A 7,033-nucleotide genomic window follows, 5' to 3' on the forward strand; every position below is an offset into this window, starting at 1 on the left:
CTTGTCTATAACAGTTTTGGAAACCTAATGGTACACTCTAATGGCCTTCTTCACTCCACTTCAAATCTCCTGGTCTATTTTACCATTTTTACTCCTAGATAAGTATATTTATTCCTACGTTCTAGGGATTCACTATTACACAACATCCTAGACTCTTTCTATCTCGTTTTCTCTTCCGACACATGATTTTACTTTTGTTAGAGTTTATTTGTAAACTTATAGTTCCTCCATTCCATTCATCCAAGGATGCCTGAAGTCAGCAAAGTCAGCTATAAGTCTTCCGCTCAGTTATCTTCAGCAGAGTCATCATCAACATCAGCAGAGACAGCTATTTAGTTAGTCAGCTATCTTATCATCCGCCTATATCTTCGCTTGAGCCAGTACTGGAGTAAGGTTCCAAAAACCTACTAGTGCTCATGGGCATCTCCTTCCATATTACATTACACACCTTCCATATCTCATCTATAGCTGATACATCGAATTACTATTTAGATGTGATTGAAAATTATCGTTTTGGTATATACTTATATATTATTATTAGCCCATTGTCTACTTTCTATTATTTATATTTCTATCTTACAATCTTTATACAATGGTCATCTGGCCTTTAAACATACAAGAGATAAGCGATTCAAGACTTCACTTTATCCTACTATATGCTAGAGAAAACACGTTGAATAAATCATCGATTTATCATTTTGAACAAACCAACGCGGTGTGCATTTCGCTGGATGAGAGGAAGAATTCTTGTTTCTTTTGCTTTCTGGAAGGATTTGAAATTTTTTAGGCGCATTTTTTTGACCATTTCAATTGCCACAGATTTTATGTATTTGATTTTCAGTTCTAATAACTTGAGGGAGGTTTTAAGGTTTAAGAACAGATCTTTATTCACTGGCATAGTGAACACTTCATCTCCAAAACAGTAATGCCTATGAAGCTGAAATTTTCCACAGAATTTCTCTTGATGTGTTGGCTTTCTATTATATTGTGTTCGAAAATTTCTTAAATACTTAAAAAAACAAATCAATTTCTAAAATCTAAATTTTTTTTTTTAATAGAAATATTCAAAATTTACAACTCTGATGGAGAGTTAAGCCATTCATTTGAACGCATGTGAAATTCTTTCTTTCTTCCTTTTTTATTTTTATATTACTTTCAGTAGTCCTCCATAAGGTGTAGACGTACGCACAGGGTGGATTGTTTTTCTAATAACTTGAAAACTACAAATCTCCTGAAAAGTTGTAGCGACTCCATTAGCGAGAAATTTTCTACAAACTAAAACAAATTGGAACAATATTAGCGAAGATGGAATTCCATTTTATATTTCTATAAATTAAAACAGACTAGCAAAAATGAAATAAAGCCAGTGACAACTATAAAGAAGCTAAATAAATGATCATATCGCCCTCCCTGCCATGTAAATCCTAGTTGACACGCCATCGGCTTAGACAAACAACGGGACCCCGATGATTTGACTTGTTAATTTCACACTGACATGTAAGTGGTAAGAAAGTACAAAACAGCTGTGTTGCCGAAGGGTCAAACATATTCCTGATCAGCTATGGTATAAAGAGCCATCTTGTATGCCGGGTCTTAGCTCTCTTGCCACACGAAGACTTTCTTCTTGTAGGTAATTGCTGTAAGCGATGTTAGAAGTTGTCCCTTATACCTGTCGGTTATTATTTCACAATAAGAGAAACTTTAAATTTAAGCGGGGCATTTCAATTATATCAGTAGCATGCCGTCATTACTTTAGCTCAGCATAGGTGAAAGGGACATATCAAGAATGATTGTTACTTATATTTGACATTTTCTCCAAGTGTTCCTATTATTGTTTATAAAAAAATAAAGTTGGTAAAAAAAATGATGATAAAATACAATGCTAAAAAAATAATAGCTGACAACTTACGATGCCTAACAATCACTGTCAAGCTAACAAGAAGTTTTCAATTGATTTTTCACTGAAACGAATATAGAAACTGCCTGAAATAATAAAATAGAAAATTAAAAACAAACAAAAATAGGTTTCAATTAAATATAAAAGTGTCTTGAGGCGAGGGGTTTTTCACGATTGAAAAACTATTCTTAATGAGGTGTAGATAGTTGACCTTAGATTAATGATTGGAAAAGTTTTTCGGGGGGTGCGGTCAGCAAAGAACAACCCCTGTACCTTCTAGTAACTCCTATATCTTCTACGCCACAACCCCTGATGAAGACCTGAAACTCAGGTCGAAAAGTCGGCATAAAATTAATAAATATGGTTTTGTTTATTTATGTTGTTCTTTGCTGACCGCACCCCCCCGACAAACTTCTCCAATGAAAAACTATTCTCTTCCCCAGAATAAATGTTCCCTGGTTCCGGTGATTAATAAAAAAAAACGGATTACCTGAAAATAATCTCCTAAAAAATTAAAATAGTAAAGAAAATGAAATAATAAAAAAAGTACCTTCCAAATGATAGATAATTTAATAGTATTATGATATAAACAAATGAAATAAAAAAATGAATTATGTTATATTAAACAATATACTGAAACAATTTTAAACAAAATGAATTGGTTTAAGATACTATTTATAATCTCATCCGAGATACACGGCTTGAAAATGCCAATGCTGGTAAAAAAAAAAAAGTTGGGTGATGGTCCCTCGAAAGAAAGTGTCTCCAAAATAAGTGGAGTCCGGTGAGAGAGCTTCAGGTGTATCAGACTACTCCAGTGCAATACTGAGTGCAGACTCCTCATCAGTCTGTATCCAGGCCGTAATCATACTGCAGTTCGTAATGTTGTTGTTTTGTGCCGAGCGAAGTATTTATACATACACCATAACAAATCTCTAAACGTCTATGATTTACGTAACCAATTCTAATCTAATTATAAACTATAATTAAGTTGTAGTTAACAAAGAAAGTAAACTTATAATTAAAAAAATAAGTTTAAATAATAAACTTTTGGGCTTTAACAAAGTGAAATCAAAGTTTTGATCATTATTTCGGCTGTGAGAAATTCATTTTACATTCCTTTAATCGATTAAAGGATGGACTTGCAGACCTTTATAGATGGGTTTCCTAAGAGTATAGCTTATGTAAAATTGTAATTGCTTAATTTATAAGGAATCAATCTAATGAGCTTACAACAGGCTATGTTCATACCTTCTGAGGTTAGCCAATAAATCTGTCATTTTTTTCCTCTCATCACAACTGTCGCACAGCTATAGAAGGAATAATAAGAACAAAATTGAAAAGTAAAGTGAATATAAGAGGCTGATTTGCATTTGGAACATAACTTAAAAAATTAAAATCTACCTTTGCAATTCTCTAGAACTTTCCTAAAAAAAAATATATATATCTTTTTATTAATTTATTGCTAATAGGTATACCATTACTTGTTTATTTAATTTGAACGAGAATAGATGAGGTAATGCATTGCAAAAGCAGCCAAGTAAATTTTTGAATTATTATTATTTTCCTTTAAATTTACATTTTTGTGATGAGAAAAGTAAATAATATTTTTTTTATTATTATTATAATAAATAAATCGTATGTTGTTTCACTGTTTATGGGAAAAAATCCTATTATTTCCGAATAATCCTTAAACTATTGATTAAATAAAAAAAATTTTTTTTTTATTATATATTTATTGTAATTTACAACTGTACAAAATAATACAACAGGTAAATATGTAGTATGTTTCATATACACTTGAAAATCATGGGAAGGAACCACCCATTGGTGGTACTTCAAACATTAATTTAAACTAGAAGGTCCCGTGGTCATCTTCTTTTCAGACGCCTCGGAGGATTATCAGGGATTGTTAAGGATGAAAGATTGAGAATTAATGGGTTAGGATGGTTAAGGAGTTTGGAATAAAAAGACGCATATCTGTTTTGGGTCAAATCTGCAACGAATGGGATGTTAAGGTCTTTATGGATGAGTTTATTTGTGACGTAATAAGGAGCATCAAGGATTTTACGTAGGATTTTGGATTGTAACGATTGGATGCGGGAAGAATTTGATGGTTTGGTGGAGCCCCAGAGCTCAATTCCATATGTCCAAATTGGTCTGATTATTGTAGTGTATACTAATTTTTTGTAATGAATGGGAAGTTTAGAGCGTTTGTCAAGTAAGTGTTGTAGCAATCGGAATCTACGAGCAGTTTCTTGTCGTTTCAGTCTTGTGTGTGGATTCCAAGTAAGTCTCTTGTCAAGATGGGGTCCCAAGTATCGAATCTGTTCAACAGGTGTTATAAAAAAAATTGAAAATGGATTAGGGTGGTTTTGGAATGCAACTTCTTGTATGAAAATAATATATACATTAGTTAAAATATTAAAATAAAGATAAATTTAATTAATGGTAATGAAGTTTTTTATTTATATTTTATTTTTATATGTCAGTATAGTGTTACTCAATTTTTTAGTCTTTTTTTTTTTTGCTAGAACTGGAAAATAGAAATAAACCCCGAAACGTTATTGTAACATGATCAATGCATAAATAAATATGCATATGTTCTTCGAAAATGGCGTGAGTTATTAAATTTCTTAACCTAAAAAATATTAAAACTGTTTATGTTTTTAGAAGCAGGGAAATAGCCCTGTAACACGAATCCCGACACCGCTGATCGGATAAATCACCCTGGCTCTGGTTTGCCAGCCCTCGCCTTCAACAAATAAAACATTAGCCAACGGACTCTGTCGTAAGAGCGACTCAGCATTATCGCCGTTTCTTTTTCAGGTGAATAATATCCCCCGTTCGGAGCAGGTCCGATTGTGCAACGGCCACTAAAATCTGGGGCCTTTATGGGGCGATCCCCGATAGCGGTCCCGAGGGTAATTGTGGCGTACTAACGGCCCTCTTTATCACTATGATTGTCGATAATTTGCTAGTCAATATCATTCAATGTAGGATCAGGATCCATTTAGCTAAGGCTTCGTGTTTCTATTGCCTACGTGATCTGAATTGTTCATGTGTCTTCTGAGGCGGAATTATTCTGCGGTGCAAAATAAGCCCGATGCATAAAATCCAGCCAATAAAATGTACATATGCAATTAATTTTAAAAATTATATTTTATCACACTTTGCAAAGATTACATTTCTGGAGATTCTCAAACATACTTATTAGTTAATTATTTAATAAAGTGATACATTTTTTTTTCTTTTTCGCCTATAACTCTTAACGGTGCATCCTAGCGAAAAGGTTACAGGTATCAGATACTAATCGGTATTAAATTCTGCGTTGAAAGAGTGTTATTACTTATTAATGTTGTCAAGTCTTTAAGTCATGACTTAAACCAGAAACCAAAAAACTATGTTTGATTCCGAAATTAACAAAGGAACGCTTATCTGGTGTATGAACGGTTATTAACTAACTGTTAAGTAAACTTGGACTAAGCTAATAATTAGTTCGATAAGTAACAAATTTTCAATTTTCTATTTTTTTTTTGTTTTTTTGTTTCCTTTAATTCCTGTGAAAGTTATAATAAGACTAATGTATTTGTTTTAGCCACCTCAAATCGACTGTCCAAACTTTTTGTTGGAAGGCCTTAAAAATGAAGAAACGACTAATTGGTTCGGATTAAACATTTATTTGGCCAATTTAAACATTTTAACAACTAAAACTAAAATAAACAAAATATGACTAATAATGAATAAAAATAAAAAGGCCTCTCAGATAAAAATAAAATAGTTAGGTAAATTATGAAACCGAAAAGAAATAATTCACAAAAAAATATATAAATAAATAAATATTAATGGAACTCATATTAAAGTTGAAACACAGAAGTGGTCTGGTTCCGAACTGTAATGACGACTAAAAACTCAAAAAATGACTAATTAAATAACATCTACCAAACGCATACAGGGCTGCCTAGACGCTACCATGCCCACTAATTAGCCGAAACTGCTATAAAAAAACGAAGATGGTTGGCCCGTTGCTAGGGAACCTCTTAGTGACGATTATCAACCCTTAGCAATTACTCATTATAACAAAAAAATTAATATTACATATACATATAATTACATTTTTTTTTTCAAATAAATAAATAAAACAATACAAATAAAAATTAAATACTAATAAAACTCAAATACTATTTACAAGGTAATTATATATTATGGCGTAACAGTATTATATATATTTTTGGGAGAAGAGTCAGTGAAGTGTATGTTATAAATTCCATGTATATATGTATGAAGTACTAATTTTATTTTAATGAAGGGCATGAAAAATTGAATGAGTACCACAACGTGTTAATTCTTTAAAATAAATAACAATTTTAAAAATATATAATTAATAGTAATAGTAGAATGTCAAGCGTTAGTCTGGGATTCAATCTTCGAGATGAAGTTAGATTCTTTACGTAGTAAGTCACTACACCTTTAGCTGATAGTAGGACCGAATTTCGTTTATTGCTTCCCATTGCAGTTCAGGATACCATTTTCCATTTCTTATAAACCAAGGGACATTTACTGCTATTCTTAGGACTAATTTGGAAATGATTTTATTTTTATTTTTTTCAATATATTTTACTAATAAGAATGGTTTTATATTGCCGAGAGAATATAGAATATCCAATCTTCCTTAGGTTCGAGTTAGTTCGATATTAATATGGGGACATTGAATAGTTAAGAAGCGTGTTTACTTTTACAGAAGCTGAAGAAGTTTACTTTTTTATCGAGCTTGTTCCTTCCTGGTGAGAACGTCGGATCAAGATAAAAACCACAAATATAGGAGATATAGGCGGCGGGCCAAACAGGCGGGACAGAGCGGGTATAATTTGTTAGCGCCCTCAGCGATAGTGCGGAAGAGGGACGGATATTGCAGGTGTGGTCTCTCTAATGTCTCTTATTATCCTCAATGAGATACTCCTCTTTCTCACCTGCAGCGGGGATCGAGCCTTCCAATGCTATTATAACCAGATTGCACTGCATCATCCTGATATCATCGCTGCGATGATGAGGATACCTCGGGTCTTCCGGCTTCATAATATCTCTCAAATCAATGCGTCAGTTTATCAAGGAGTGGCTCCTGCTTATTCATAACTA

The sequence above is a fragment of the Halyomorpha halys genome, unplaced genomic scaffold (genome assembly GCF_000696795.3).
Source record: "Halyomorpha halys isolate HHAL.00 unplaced genomic scaffold, Hhal_1.1 Scaffold1245.1, whole genome shotgun sequence".
Classification (NCBI taxonomy): domain Eukaryota; kingdom Metazoa; phylum Arthropoda; class Insecta; order Hemiptera; family Pentatomidae; genus Halyomorpha; species Halyomorpha halys.